Raw genomic sequence first — 16,122 nt, 5'->3', positions numbered from 1 at the left:
GAAAAAAGTACAACATTTAAAACAAAAAGATATAAAAAGTAAAGTAAAATGCAAAACAGGAGAGAAATGTCAATTTGCAATATGCAATCTAATGCAATATAATATAATAATATAATATGTTATCCCTAGCATCGCATTCCCGGCCGACTCTGCGCCATTTTTAATTTGATTTAAAGGTTTACGTGTTAATGCAAATGTCCGAAGCTAGAAACTCCAGTCTATCTCTCACCTAGCCATGAATAATATCACATTAGGAATCATAAAGGAGGATAAAAATTGTGATTTGTTGTTGGAGACTTTACTAATTTTGGGGATTTATCTATCCTTAAGTGTAAATACATATAAACAAAGCCTCTATTTAAAGTTTTCATGTAAAAATTGTTCCAAATCCTCGATGTATACGAAGACGAAATCATCAAGAAAACTGCTGAAAACTGTTTACGTCTTAGAATTATTATAAGACACTCAAATATTATTTTTGGATTTATTTTGCTTCACTCCATCTCCTTGTCTGTAGTTATATATATATATATATATATATACATATATATATACGTATATATATATATATATATATATATATATATACATATATATATACATATATATATAGAACCTGTATATTCCTCTCTTCCTCTGCCACACGTTGCTTTAAACCGAGTCGCTGCTGCAGCCTCTCATGCTGCGGCCGGTCGCGAGCCCCCCCTCCCCGGCCGGGCCCCACCTACCCTCGCCTCTGCACATAGTTCAGCACTGACGGTTTTCCCGGAGGTTCCTTGTTGTCAGGTCACGTTGTGCCCCCCCCCCCCTCCGCCACTTAGGACCGGGCTTTCCCGTGTTCCAGCCCGGCAGCAGCGACCCGGCCGCCGGCCCCGGAGCTCCAGGACCCGGCCCCGGAGCTCCAGGACCCGGCCTCTGAGATCCAGGACCCGCGGCCTGTGGAGGTGGATAACACAGATGCAAGAGCTGAGTTCTCGTATTGAATTCAGCGGTTTGTTCCCCTGCAGGATTATTTTATATCATCTCAACAACTCATGTTCTCATAACATGGAAACTTCACCATGTTCCATTTAAGACATTTTAATACCACAAATAATCCAATTTAATTCACGTTCCCCATATATAACATGCTAAAATTATTTTTTACAAAGTATGTTGGCATTTGACTCTGTATTTTATAATTATTACTAATAATGTCACCGGTTCATGAAGGGGTGGAAGCATTAATTAGTTAAAATTCAAAGATTAATATATGATTAATACATGACGACATATTTTGTCTTTATACAGAATTTCTGAGCTCGTAGTTACGACATTGTTAAACGTTCAAGTTCTAAGAAATCCGCTGCTAGGCAACGGCAGAGCAGAGGCTACAACAATTTAGCAAGCTAGCAAGCAGACAACGTAATGTACGACATCAGACGTTTCATAAAATTATGAAGACAAACTCTATCCCACTAAAATAACCATGTGTTAATCAACCGTCCAACAAAAGTGGTTCCACTGCATTAACCATTTCTGAAAACGTCAGCAAACACGTCACCACCAGAGGGCGCTGTTTGGACTTGGCATTTTAACCCGGAAATTGAAGCTGATTTAAATATGATAACTCTCAGGGACCCAAAAAGAAGTACATATTAATATATGAATGATTATATATTTAAATATAATCATTATAAATGCTTATATTATTTCTATACAAACCAAACATTAGCAGTGCTAACACCACGTCTGTGTTTATCTACTCACCAGATTATACGACTCATTTGCATACAGCTTATCAAACATTTGATTATCAAACAGCTATTTATATTTATTGGTCAACGGACCAGATAAGATCACTTTGCAGGCCGGCGTGCTGTTATAAAGTTAATCTAGGTAGAACTGTGTGTAGTGTTAAAACATATATGATGAAAAATATAACTATGATATGTGTTTGAAGAAAATAAACTAATTTAAAATTGCACATGAAAATAAACTTTTAATTGAATGCTGTGGATATTGAGTCGGTACTGTTTCCAATGTTCCCCTCGATAATTCAACCCTGTTTACTCAAGCCTGACATAAACAATATTTATATAATAATCAACACATTGTTTTTTCTGTTTAAATCAATTAAGAACCACATGAGAATCTACTCGATTCCTGTCTACAGCTCAGTTTACAGTGGTTCAGGTTTCGCTTACATTTCAAAATGACCTTTGTGAATTCACACTCATTCTTTCACTTGTGTTTCCGCTGCTGAGATTCACATTTTCCGCCATTTAGCCTTAAAGCTAATGTCAAGAGGGGGGGGGGGTAGTTCACTTGTTGCTCAGCGTCTCCTTTCTCTCAACATGTGACAACACGAAACAAGGTCATCCCACAGTGAAGCGGGTTCCACGGCCCACTAGACTATTATTTATCATTTGAATATTGAATTCATTTATGTATTTGTGTGGCTGTGGTCGTGTCATTAGCAGCAGAAGAACCTGCCGCGGTTCACCGGGGTCACAGGTGGGTCTGCCGAGGTTATTTTTATCCTCCAATGCTCAAACTGAGAGCAGCTATATGACACATCACCCGAGCAAGAAGGTCGAGCTATTCTCTCATCATATGAGTAAATAAATAGAAGGTTTCCACCCGGTAGCCAAAGCAATATATCATCAGAGCAGCAGCAACATGCAGTGCAGATCATCAACGGGTTTTTCCAAAATTTTATTGGATTTAGTCTGAAGAACGGTCGACCCAGATTTTTAAAAAGGATCCTGATATTTCTGTAGCTGCAGCTTCTGCTAAAAATTAAAAAAAGAAAACCGTCTCTGACAAGCACAGAGCTGTCACCTAAAGAAACTTTCCTGCAGTGAGGCAAATCTACCCATTAATAAGTGATTGTGTGACAATCCGCCCACCATCACATCACAGGCTTCCTGCTCACTGCCGAGTGGGACTCGTGGCTCCGGCGAGCTTTATGACTCACCTGTTTCAAATGCAGCCACTTTCAAATGGTACATTTGAATAGCGGAGGAGCGAGGTGTCGTCTTTTCTCAGCCAGAGATTTGTGCATCGATGCAGCGTCTCCGTCCGTTTAGGGGATTTGTTTTCGTATGAATGAATGAATGAATGAGGCTGGAGGGGATTCGATTTTTACTCTCTCCAATGCAACAGGGATGTTTTTCTTTCCAGTTACAATGAATCTCATTTAAAATAACAACTGTGGTGGACGAGACTTCTCACTTGACTCCGTGACATGTTGCTTTTTCTGCATTTACTGCATCTGTTTGTGCGCCTACGTAAGAATTTAGATGGTTCTTCAGCACAGGATGAAAAAGGCAAGGAGGGGAAATGTGTGTGTGATGTGAAAACCCTTTTTACATAACCACATTTCTCTCTGAGAAGACAGCTTGTTTGGTTTGAGCCACTGCGAAGCCAAGAGTAGAGCGATTGTTTATGAACTGAGCCTTCAGCTGCCACCCTGTTTTCACCAAAGTCAATGTGAGCGTGGATCAACTCGGAGTTTTCAGCGGCCGAAACCGAACCGGAGCCGAACCGGAGCCACTTGAGTCTTTAAACGTTCCGGCAGAAATGTGGATCTGCTGCAGATGCGTTGGAAGATTCAAGATTCAAGATTCAAGATTTTTATTGTCAAATGAACAGAGATAACATGAAGCAGTCACTGTCAATGAAATGCTTGGGTCACACACTCTCTTTAAGCAATGCTCAGTAATTTCAACCCAAAAAAAACAAATAGAAATAGAAATAGTATAAAATAGAATAAAAAAGAATAACAATGAAGTAGAATATCAAAAATTTAAAATAGAAAATAAAATATATACATCTAAATATATATCTTTACAGATGAATGTTCAATTTGTGCAGTAGTGCAAATATTCAAATATGCTTGTTATGGTGCTGGTACAAATATGCAAATATTCCAGGGTGCTGGTTTGGTGGAGTTATTGCAGTTCCTTTCTACTAATAATTAACCTTGCAATCACTGACTTATTACTCACTGCTGCGCTTATGATACTCAACTGTACATCTCATAAAAGTTGATCACATCTGTAGTTAATGAGAGGTCACGTGGAAAGTGTCAGGAGCAACTGACTCGGACGTTTACATTTGTACACACGATGTGATTGACAGCTAGTATCGTCCAATGGGTGCAGGCCGCAGGTGTAAGTGGGCGTGCAGTGTCATTAACTTCTCAGTGAGGCTCCACCCCCCTCGCTCCTTAAAATATGGTCAGATCTGGTTTAAAAAAGAAACAAGATGGCGCTGGGAAGAGTATGGGTCTCAGGAGGTTTGGTCGTCCACTAATCACAAGGTCGTGGTTTGATCTCGACCTTCGAAGATCCTCGGGCACATGCAGCGCTACGTGTGAGTGAGTGTGTGTGAAGCACAGGTGCTGTGTGGACGTGTGTGTGTGTGTGTGTGTGTGTCTGTGTGTGTGTGTGTGTGTGTGTCTGTGTGTGTGTGTGTGTGTGTGTGTGTGAATGGGTGAATGTGACCTGTAGTAGTGGAGGGGACTATAAGAGCTATATAAAGCTAAAGCTGTATAAATGTCCACCATTTATCATTCGCTGCTTGTCATCCCTTCCCTCTCTCTCTCTCTCTCTCTCTCTCTCTCTCTCTCTCTCTCTCTCTCTCTCTATCTCTCTCTCTCTCTCTCTCTCTCTCTCACCTTCTCCCCTTCCTTTCCCGTCACTCTCCAGACTCTATCAAAATAAACAGAAGTTGAAAAGCAAAATAATTAGAAAACAAATGAATGAAAAGACAGAAACCATCCATCAAATGATTTAGATATCAAATATGTTTCATTGGATCAGCCACACACTGTAAATAAAGATGGATGACGTGTTTCCCTTTCCTCTCTTTGTAAAACAAATGTTTTTTATCTGAAATATCCAAATTCTGCAGCTTGACTTTTAACCCAAACTAAGAAATCTGACCAAATTACACCAAGATCTTCTCAGGACTGAGCTTTGAAGTCACTTGTTGTATTTCCTGCATTATAAATGAAATTATATACGAATGTTGTTTGTTCCAGACAAATTGGACGTCCAATACACAATCGGGAGAGGACACGTACTCAAGAGGGTCCAACAGGCCTCAGCTCTATAGTGTCTACGTCTCCATGAAGTCGGGTGGATGGATCTGTCCTGAGTTTTGTAAGTTATAAACTCTCAGTATAAGTTGGAACTCTGACATTGAGTGGCATTCCATTGAGGTTGGAAAATTCAGACATCCGAGTTGTCTGGAACGTGGCATGAAAAACGTGTTTCTTTTACAGATGATGAGGATCCTGAGACGTCTGAGGAGTCACATGTTCTCTCTCTCTCTTTCTCTCTCTCTCTTTCTCTCTCTCTCTTTCTCTCTCTCTCTTTCTGTCTATATCCTGAATTATCCTGAAAAGGAAAGTGGCCCTTGCAGATCCCCTGAACCAGTTGAACCTTTGTCACAGCCGCAGTATAACCACAGTTTGGTGGTGTTATAAAGAAGAGGGGACTTCCTCGACTGCCCCCACAGCAGTGTTAGTAAATGGCAGCGGAGCTAATAATATCCTGGAGCTGCTCCAGAAGAGAAGCACAGCTGCCCTGCAGAACCGTCCTCCTGAACAATAGGCTCTTATGCTGAGGGAAGGCACGGCTGTCTGTGTCCCTCTGGAACCAGTGTCCACGGGGGGGTGGGTGTGGGGGGGTTTCTTGTGCTGTTTCTCCATCTTTGTTTCCCCCTCGTATCAAAAATAGATATTTATTGAACCCGACCCTCCGAAGAAAGAGAGTATTCACGAGGGAACGCCGGAGTGTCCTCTTTCTCTTGGCTCACAATAAGGCGTTTGGATGAAGACTGATGTTGCTGAAGTATTTATAGGGTGGCTTCTTCCCCCCCGTCCTCCTCTTTCTAAATTGCTGCTGATATGCAAGGACCCAACCATAAAATAAACATTTATAAATATATTGCAATCATTTTGGCACACAGACAGTCCAGGGACACAAACAGACCAACAAACCATATTTCAGGATTCTGTCAATGAGAGGTGACACGCTCAGTTGTATGAAGGTGGATTGTGAGGCTGTAACGTCCCTGTAATTTGTATTTGTTGTGTGTTTTTATTCATCAAACGCGGATGTGGAGAGGCAGATTTGAATTTAACAGGCTTGAGCAACTCGTCTGTTTCCGTGTGTTCTCCACAGCGGCGATGAAAAGGCAGCGTGTACACATTGCTTTGTTTACACCGCAACATATGATGTTACATAACGGAGGCTGTTGCTGTGGCAACGCCAAGAAACCCCACCCCCCCACTACTAGCCCCACTGAACCACCTTTTAAACACTCATTCAGTAGAAACACACACACAGACACACACACTGCTCAGGCAACAGGACGTTCTCCGGCCACAGGACGAGTTACCGCCCGCTGATCCACTCTGTTAACGAGATGGCCTCTCTCGCTCTCTGGCGTCCGGAAATGCTCCTGAGAGAGAGTTAACCGTCACCGGGGGGGAAACATCTCGGCTGTGATGGCTCACCCCGGTGTCGTTTCACGAGCAAATTAAACATTCTCCACATTTTACTACCTGCAGCCAAACGATCTGTAATTTATGGCTGTCCGTCAAAGCCTCGGCAGCACAGACGTGAGGCCGGCGTGAGGCCCGCTGAGGTCGTGAGGTCACAGGAGCACACGCTGTCGTCGGCTGGATGGTTAAAGAGCGAGTCACTTTTCATTACTTAATGTGAGCAATCAGCTCCGTGAGATGGATTCAAGGTCAGAGAGACGGGAGAGACCTTCCTGAGCCCAACAATAACATCACCGGGCGTCCCCAGCACAGGAGCTGTCTCTTTGTGTTGGAGGGGACGGCGCTGAGGACTCGCTCAGCTCTCAACGCCATCGCCAAGCTGCGGGCGCACGCCATCAAACACTCCAACGCTGCACCTCAGGGTCCAGGAGGCAGAAGTGGACGCTTCAGGCCGAGGACTCAAACCCCCACCGCTGAATCTGTCACAAACTGATCCATTTTTCTGTCTATAATGTTATTATACAGATTTGGTCTTATTTGGCTCCATCTCAATATATAAGGGTATAGAGAATGGATGAATGGTGTTATCGCTCTTATTGTGACTGGAAGACTCAAAATTTTGTTTGTATCAGTGAGGTTATCTTGGTTCTTGGCTTTTTTTTTCATGAACCGAAAGTTTGAAAAGTCAGGAGATTATTTCAGTTCAGCCTGAGGAGGACGTGAACTGAACTGAAATAAACACAAACAAACAATCCAGTGTTTATTAAGATATTTTACTCCAAACCTTCATAGTGACACGTACGAGTATCTGGGTCAGAAATAAGAGAAACAAATAGATTTTCTTTTTCCATTTTATAATTTAGAAATAAGGTGGAAATGTCAAGACTTCAACTCATCTGGTAAAACCATCAGTATTTTGGAATGATTCCATTCCCAGTTAGCTCCGGTTGCAAATCTTCCAGATTTTTGTGGTTACAGAAGCAATTTTGGGCTCAATCTCTTCAAAGTCCTATAATACTTATCATCATACCGTTGGATTTTGGACGAGAGTCTCGACAGGTCACCAGTGGAACAACCATTCTCACATTCACAGCTACGGCCAGTTTAGACATTACGTGACTATATTCTCGCTATGCAAAACATTTTTCTCTCATTACGTTCGACTTAATCCTCGACATTTTAACTTTATTCTCAAAAAAGAAAAAGAAATTCTCTCCCGTCTCATTTCTTTTCGTGCCCGGCCCTGATCCTGCTCCGTGTGGGGATCATCATTCAGTCTGTAACGTCGTGACCAACCTGTCGACGCTAACATTCGTAGCGATGCTAAAAATCTTCCTGCATCTTATGCAAAGACAACCTCTCGGAGTAGAGATCTGAATCTGTGGAAAATAAACTCGCCTTTCGTTCCTGAGAGTTTTCTCACAGAAAGTCAAAGCAGGTTGATGTCAGGCCGTCTCTGCTGAACTTCAGAGTGATCCTCACATCACAGAGGCATGTGTGCATAATGTGTTTATGTCTGGTTTGCATGTTTTAGTGCAGAAATAGCATCTTCATATACATATAAATAACATTAGAAAAACAGTCTCAAGGACGTCTTTCAGCATGTGGCGACTGAACGACGTGTCCCAGAGAGAGTGTGGAGCCGGGCACGGATCCAGATATAATTATCAATAAAAAGAAGTGAAGGACATTGTGTGTGTGTGTGTGTGTGTGTGTGTGTGTGTGTACATGTGTGTGTAGACATGATTGTTGGCCCCTCAGAGGGACGACATCTGACAGTATCCCCATGTCATCCATCACGGCTGTGCAGAGCTGTGCAGTGAATACATGATCAAACCTCAGAATGATTCAGGGGCTTCACATCCAGAAATGTGCATCGCAGAGTAAAGTTACGCAAACTGTGTCTAATCGTGTTGCATGTGTGAAACGGGCGAAGGTGGAGATTTTTTAATTTGGTGTAAATCTCCTGGAATCCACTCGAGCTAAAGGATCTTTTAAGGCCGACTTAGAGCGCTGCACGGTGTCTGAGGATTTGATGTTTAATCAGTGGAGCAGAAAGTGGAAAAGACGGCGCTGAGTGCGTTCAGTGAAAGATTTTACGCCCCTACACTAATCCCTGGTGAGAAAATCACTTTGCCCGGTGCCAGCTCCCAAAGCAGCGCTTCTTGGAAAAAGTACGTCTGAGGTAAACCCCTGTTTCTGTGCCCTGTGTGACCCCATCCTGCAAAATGAGGAAAATAAATTCCCCTTTCTTCGCCGTTTCCCTCGTGACCCACATATAGCCCAGAAGGAAAAATCTAAAGTACTTTTAAGCCACTCTTTAAAGCGGCGCCAACATCCTTCTTCTTCTTCTTCTTCTCTGGGGTTTTGTTGCCCTGCGTTGAGTCACTTTCACCGACTCGCTGCCAGGAAGTGACTCCAGTCCTGCAGAGTTTCCATTCAGCCGGGGAGACCTGCGGACCCTGCGAGGACCAGGACACCGAGCCGGAGCTGTGACGACACCTCGGCTGGAATCCTGGAGCCTGAAGAAGAGGAGTGTTTCAGGCAGGAGCCGGGTGTTGGGTCAACATTTCCAGTGACGCTACCACAGAGGGAAAAATCCCTGCCGCTGCTGGGAAGGCCAGGCGGCGCTAATAAGGGAAAATGCTCCCAGTGTCTGCTTATGTGACAGTAAATAAACGGCTCTCTGAGCAGGAGCAGAAATTCAATCATTACTTTCCAGGGAGGAGTAGAGAAGAAATACTGCGGAGGAATTGGATTACTGAAGCTAAAAAATACTGAGTGCTGATAGAAACGCTCGTAAACAGACGCTGAAAACACACGGCCCGTCTGTACTGGTTGATTTAAAGCGGTAGAGGTCCCTCCCATACGGGCTCTGCACCAATGATCAATCAGTCTCAGCTGTCAATCATATCGTATTACCCCATTAGTTACAAGCAAACAAACAAACAAACTCTGAAGGTCGGTATCCACTGGGGGCGTGGATAACATGTGATTGACAGCCTGTATTGGCCAATAGATACATGAGTGGCTGGCTTAAGTGTGTGTCATAAATCCTACCTCCTCCGTGTGAGCAGATGGGACATGGGCAAAATAAGAAGTATACATTTTAAAGCAAGTTTGATTGTAATTAGTTATTTGATGCGATAAAATGTGATGAAATGTCCTGATTAGCAGCTGCATAGCCGAGTCTGGCTCCAAATGCTCAAGATGGCGACTTTCGTATCCCGGATATTTAGTTTCATTTCTGGATAGTTGGAAGAAATGAAGAGATGCATCCTACATCTTTATTTTCAGTCCATTCTCGTTTTAAGGCCCAAGCACGATAAAGAAAATGCAGTTTGTGTTTGCTCTGCTCCTGAATCCAGTATTTTTTCACGAGATATCTAAGTCTGTAACCAAACGTCTTTTGACCGACCCCGTCCTCTAAATATAAAGCGTTCACAGTATGTCTGCACTTTCCACTTGTTTGCACTCTGAATGCCTGGAAAACATTTGTGGGTGGAAGCAGAAAAGAAAAACCGGGAAGGAAAAAAGAAAATTTACGTCAGCTGTATTGTTGCTACTTTTAGACCCTTCAGTGGAAAAGAAAGAGGGCAGGAAACAAAGAAACACGATGGAAAAAGGTTGCATTAGTCAGGGGAGGAGCCAGCTGCAGCCGTCCTGGTGTATGTATTCATACATCAGCTGATTTATGGGTTACACACACAGCACTTAATAACCCTCGTGTGTCGCTGTGAGCACCGGCTCTGAGAGAATCAGAGTCACGAGAGCAAAGAGACCAGGAGGTCCAAGTGTCGGGGGAATCCTCCAGAATCCAATTTATCGATCCTTTAATTGTCCTCTGAGATCTGTGATGGCCTCTGTCTTTGAGGAGATCTGACATTTGGGGCAAAGGTTTCTCCACAACTGAGGGAGGATCTTTGTAGAATTAAAAGAAAAATAAAGTTTTCCTGTCTTTTGTGCAGGTTGTGGAAACACTGAATACACAAATCTGCAGATAGGGAAACATCTGTGAATGAATCTCCCGTGAAAAACAAGCTGTTGGACAAACTGTCAAAAAGCTGAATCTACTAAAAACAGTGAAGCCTCTTAAAATACCTCAGGATGATGTCATCTAGGCGGGGATGGCCCCCCCTCCATCCATCAATCCATTTTTATGAACTAATTACGGCCTTTTCTTAATTGAGGCATCACTTATTTCCCAGTCTTCAGCTTCAATGCTGATAGATCAATCTGGAAACTGGGGATTTTAAGTAGTTTTGAGGAAATTAGCAGCGATGAGAATCAAGTGCAGACTTTCCCCCGGAGCTGCTGCCTCACATCTTCGTCTCTCTGGTACCGAACCATCTGACTTTCATCTGCTTTCTGTTCCCTCTGGTGGACGAGTCTGTCGGCTGCATTACACAGCGTCTTCTCAATGAAAATTCTTTTAGAGTATGATTCAATACAGGATGAATTTCAGATCCTGTAAATATAAAGTATGAGGTCTTTATTTTACCAGTCATCTGCAGAGGAGAGCCACTGGGTTTTCAGCTCTCTTGCGCCCCCTGTGGACAAAAAGCACAGTTAATATTTCAGAGTTGACTCCAAATGTTTGCTGGGTGTTTAACAACAATACTTTTAATCATAACTTTATCTCTACAGCCACTTTTTACAAAGAGCTTCACAAAGAGGACAAATAAATACATAATAAAACACAATTTACACATTTATTAGTGTTATTTAAAATCAAATACAGCAAACAAAATAATAGAAAATCTAAAATCTCCCTCAACAGATGTTGAAGTTTAATATTTGAAATCAAAGATGAACAATGATAAGATACAACATCGAGTAAAAGACATTTGGTAAAAGTGCGTTTTGAGAGATATTCAGAAAAGTTTTATTTTAACTTTAACTAATCAAATAAAAATGTGATGATGTGTCAACACCTTGTTTCTGTGGCCTGAACATTTAAATTGAATCTGGTTTATTCAAACTGAAGTAACCCTCTCCTCCTCTTCCTCCTCCTCCTCTTCCTCCTCCTCTTCCTCCTCATCCTCCTCCAGCTCCTGAGATGTATTTTTTCTCTCTCATCCTCCTGCGACAAAAATCTCTCTCTCTCTCTCTCTCTTCACTTTCTCTCTCTTCACTTTCTGTCACATTTGATGAAACCTCCCCGTGAAGCCTCTGGGCCGTCTGTTGGTTTTTCACTCATCCTGCAACTCAACCGACTGATTTAAAACCGCAGTTCGATTCTCGGGCACGTCCACGAGCAAAACCGAGCATCAAACTCGAACCACACTGGTGAAGTGTTTTGGGGAGAGGGGGGGGGGGGCTTCACTAAGGGTGTAAGAGGCGACCCCTCAGCCGAGTCCCACATTGATGAATTATACATGCCTGGCATCACACCTCCCACGCTCCAGCTTATGTAATGTCAGCCACGCGTGGAGGAGCGTATGCATGTACGTGTGTCTGTGTGGATGTATTTATATCCAGACTGGGATTGAGGGAACAGTGACTCATTCTCTTTGCTCTTTATTTTTACCCCACGATCTGCCCACCCACCCACCGCCTATTTCTACGAAGAAGAACAAGAAGCAGAAGAAGAAGTAAAGAAGAAGAAGAAGTAAAGAAGTGCATTGGTTTAGACATTTCCCAGCTGTGCAATATTGTTATAATATTTTTATCTGAACGAGAACGGGGACATTTTCTCCCATTATAGTGTAAAAATAAATATAATAAGGTTAAACTTGTCACGTATACACGATGCGTCCAGACACTGTCTCCATAATTTTTGATCCTCTCGGTGAGTTCTTTCATTTTAATGCCTCGGCGTCCCACTCTGAACACAATATCTCACAAACACCTTGAGGGAATTTCTCCAAATTTGACACAAACTTTTATTTAAACTCGAGGATGAACTGATGAGATTTTGGTTATTAAAGCTCAAAAGTCAAGGTCGCTAGCCTTGTGAACACAATACCTAGGGGAGGAGCTGATTAGAATTTGGTGGTCACGGTGACCTCATATGATTCTGGTGCTGGTGGTTACAGACATACAACTGAAGAGCAGTTATTTTTCGTGTGTTGGTTTCCTGCATGAGAGGATCTGATGTGTAAATATCAAAATCCAAAAAACTGTTCAAAACCTCAGTTTAAATCCGTCTTTAGCTGAAGTTATTGCTCTGTATATTGGGGTCATGTAAACATTAAAAAGTGAGCAGGTCCGAAGATGTGGGAACAAGTTCAAATTATCCACTTTTAACATTTTGACTCACTAAGTGTTCACTGAGCCAAATCATTTCATTAGTTGATTCGGTTTTACAAGAGCAACCCAGAGCAGCATAATCTGATGTGCCTGGAATTAATGTGTCTGCTTTTTATGACTCAATGCAGGAAATAAAAGCTTAATTGATTAAATTAAAGGATAATTTCCCTTCCATGAAGTTCATGGATAAATAGAACTTTGAACTTTCACTTCATCTGATGAGGAAATCGTGTGATGTGGTCGAAAGCTCCAGAGCAGCTGCTGACGGAGCCTGAGGTGAAATAGTTCTGTCACAATAGATCCTGACGGAAATTTGGAAAAAATGTCTAATTACAGAAACATAACTAACTCAATATGTTATTTGAAGTACATGCATTTTTTTAGTTTTTGGAATTTGCCCATTTCCCCAACTGCTCTTGCACCATACAGCGCTTCATCACCATGTTTTTCACCACTTGCATCTCGACATAATTGAGACAAAACTTTCTAGTGTGTTTTGATGAATAAACAGCTTGAGGTGTAAAATTGGTGCAGCCTCCCTTTAACCTAAATGGGTTTTGATGCAGTAAACAAAGTATTATGTGAATTAGCCTCGACAGATCTTTGTTTTCACTCTTCTCTTTTCTCCTCTGACTACATCTGACCCGTCAGTCTTTTAAAGAGGCTGCCGTCAGCACATGTCCAGTATGAACTTTTATTCTAAATGCTGCACCTGCCTCAAAGTCCTTCACCGGGAACCTGCAGGCTCAGCTCACACCTGAGAGAACATCACATTCCTGCTCAGTGCGACTGCGATAATCGGCCTTTACTTCCAGGCCGACGCGGGCAGAGAGGTCAGCGTCCCGGCCGGCAGACTGAGAGTAATGACGGGATGAAAGTGCCCCTGTCCTCTTCTCACTGAGCGACAGTCACAGGACGGCAGAGCAAGAACCAAATCAGAAGTGACGTCTCAGCGGTGGCTTGTTATCGCGAGCGACCCGGTGTGTTCAATCAAAACGCCGGCGTCCGAGCCGAGGCTGAGGCCTGGGAGGAAGTGACGGGACAACAGGAGTCTATCAGCTGTTCTTCCATATGTAGAATTCCATCCTGCATGTGTGTGGTATTATATACATGTTGGATGGGGACCAGAGACCACCACAAAGATACAAAAACCATCACAAAGATGCAACAATTATGTGAAATAAATGGAAAATAACCCCAGTGACCACAAAGATAGACAATTTAATCTGGAAGAGACACAAAAGAACCACAAAGATACAAAGACGATTCAAAAGAGACACAAATAGATGAAAATCAACCTCAGAGAAATACACAACCACCACATAATCAAAACAATCCCAAAGAGACACAAGGACACACAAAACGACCACAGTAATCCACAATAACATCTCAAAAAGACACAAATCACCCACTAAACAGTCTTGATGCCCTCAAAATACACAAATCAATCCCAAAGAGACACAAGGACACACAAAACGACCACAGTGATCCACAATAACATCTCAAAAAAACACAAATCAACCACTAAACAGTCTTGATGCTCTAAAAATATACTAATCAATCCCAAAGATACACAAAACAACCACAAAGATACACAAAATGTGCGTCTCTGAGTCTTTCTCCTATGACGGAAGCTCCCGATCTGGAAGACCTCGTATTAAAAAGTTTCAGAACCCAGCCGGTGTTACATAACTGTTCTGGGTTAGACGGAGTCGTCCTGAAGAGCAGCAGCGACAAACGTTTCTACGGTGAGAATCCATTATAGATGAGGAGGGAGCTTGTTTTTAGCACAACTCATCTGGATGAAGGAACCAGTGGCTCTGCAGTTACATAACGGAGGGGATGAAGGAGAAGAAGAAGAAGAAGAAGAAGGAGGAAATCCTCAAGCCTTGTGTCTGAAAAGCATCCTGATTTGCTTTGTGCTTCACACTGTGGAAAACCTGACGTCCTCACAGACACAGATTCTGTCCGTCTGAAACAAGAAGAAATGTAACCAGAAAGAAAAGCTGTTCAGAGATTATTAGCTATTCCAAAGATGGACAACGATTCTGTAGATGCGAGTGTTGGAGACGTCGGTTCGATTCCAGAGATTTTGACAACATAAGTCAGACTTCAAAGTTCTTTCTTAAATTGTATGAATTTAATATTTTTCTCATGCTGCTGCTCCTGGATGAAGCTGCTGCTGTTTCTGTCGGCTGCTCTGATGCTTTCAGACGATCCTGAGCACACCGAGTCCTCGTATTTGTGCAGAAGTAAAAAACACACGTGACTTTTTGGAAATACACTTCATTTAAATCAAAATGAAAAGATTCTCACCTTCTGAGCTTGTAAATGTGACGTCCTGAACACAACTCAGATACAGACGATGCACGAGGACAAGATGAGAGTCACAAAGTGCTTTACAAGGCCAAAGAAGTTAAAAACACACACAGACACACTAGTAGGATTAATATAGAGTCCAGTAAAGTTCATAAACAGACAGACATGGTTCACATAGATAAACCTTAACCTGTTTAAATGTGTGTGTTTGTTTTTTTAATGGATCCACAGACTCAGGAAACCTTAATGATGTTTGAATATAAATATATATAAATATATACACACAGGGGGTTGATGGTGAAGTGATCGATATGCAAGAGCGAGAGTCTTTGGGTAAAGTTAAGGTTGGGTTAAGGTAAAGGGTAGGTTTAGGTTTAGGTTAAGGTAGGATAGGTTAGGTTAAGATTAAGATTAAGATTAAGATTAAGGTTAGGGTTAGGGTTAAGGTTAGGTTAATGTTAAGGTTATGGTAATGGTTAGGGTTAGGGTTCAAATAAATCAATTTAAGTCATTATCATGTCCGCTGAAGTCATGGAGACGTGTGTGTGTGTGTGTGTGTGTGTGTGTGTGTGTGTGTGTGTGTGTGTGTGTGTGTGTGTGTGTGTGTGTGTGTGTGTGTGTGTGTGTGTGTGTGACAGCCTGACCTTGACCTGTCCAGTTGTAGCCTCTCTTCCAATGACAGCTCAGTGAAGTGACAGATAACAGACAGATAACAACCTGTCGGATGTTGTGTCTGGTGACTTTCTATAGCAGCAGAGATTATTGCCTGATTTAAATAAAAACACCAAGAGGACAGAAGTCTCCTCTTCCTCTTTTATTATTCCGCTCCTCCTCCTCCTCCTCCTCGTAAATCACCTGATTAAGCTGTGACCAGGGTGATAACATGGAGCTGTGGCTGCACGCTGAGTTATAGCTTCTGTCACAGAGCAGTTTAGCCAGTTGTGCTTCAGCGGACTCAACCCAATTGCACTGTTGATTTGCAGAAGACTGAATTAACTGATTTAATTGCCTCTATTGTAATGTATTTATCAACCAGAGGCCAAGACAACATT

Source organism: Limanda limanda, chromosome 19 (genome assembly GCF_963576545.1).
Source record: "Limanda limanda chromosome 19, fLimLim1.1, whole genome shotgun sequence".
NCBI classification, from domain to species: domain Eukaryota; kingdom Metazoa; phylum Chordata; class Actinopteri; order Pleuronectiformes; family Pleuronectidae; genus Limanda; species Limanda limanda.
This window is presented reverse-complemented; position numbering follows the sequence as displayed.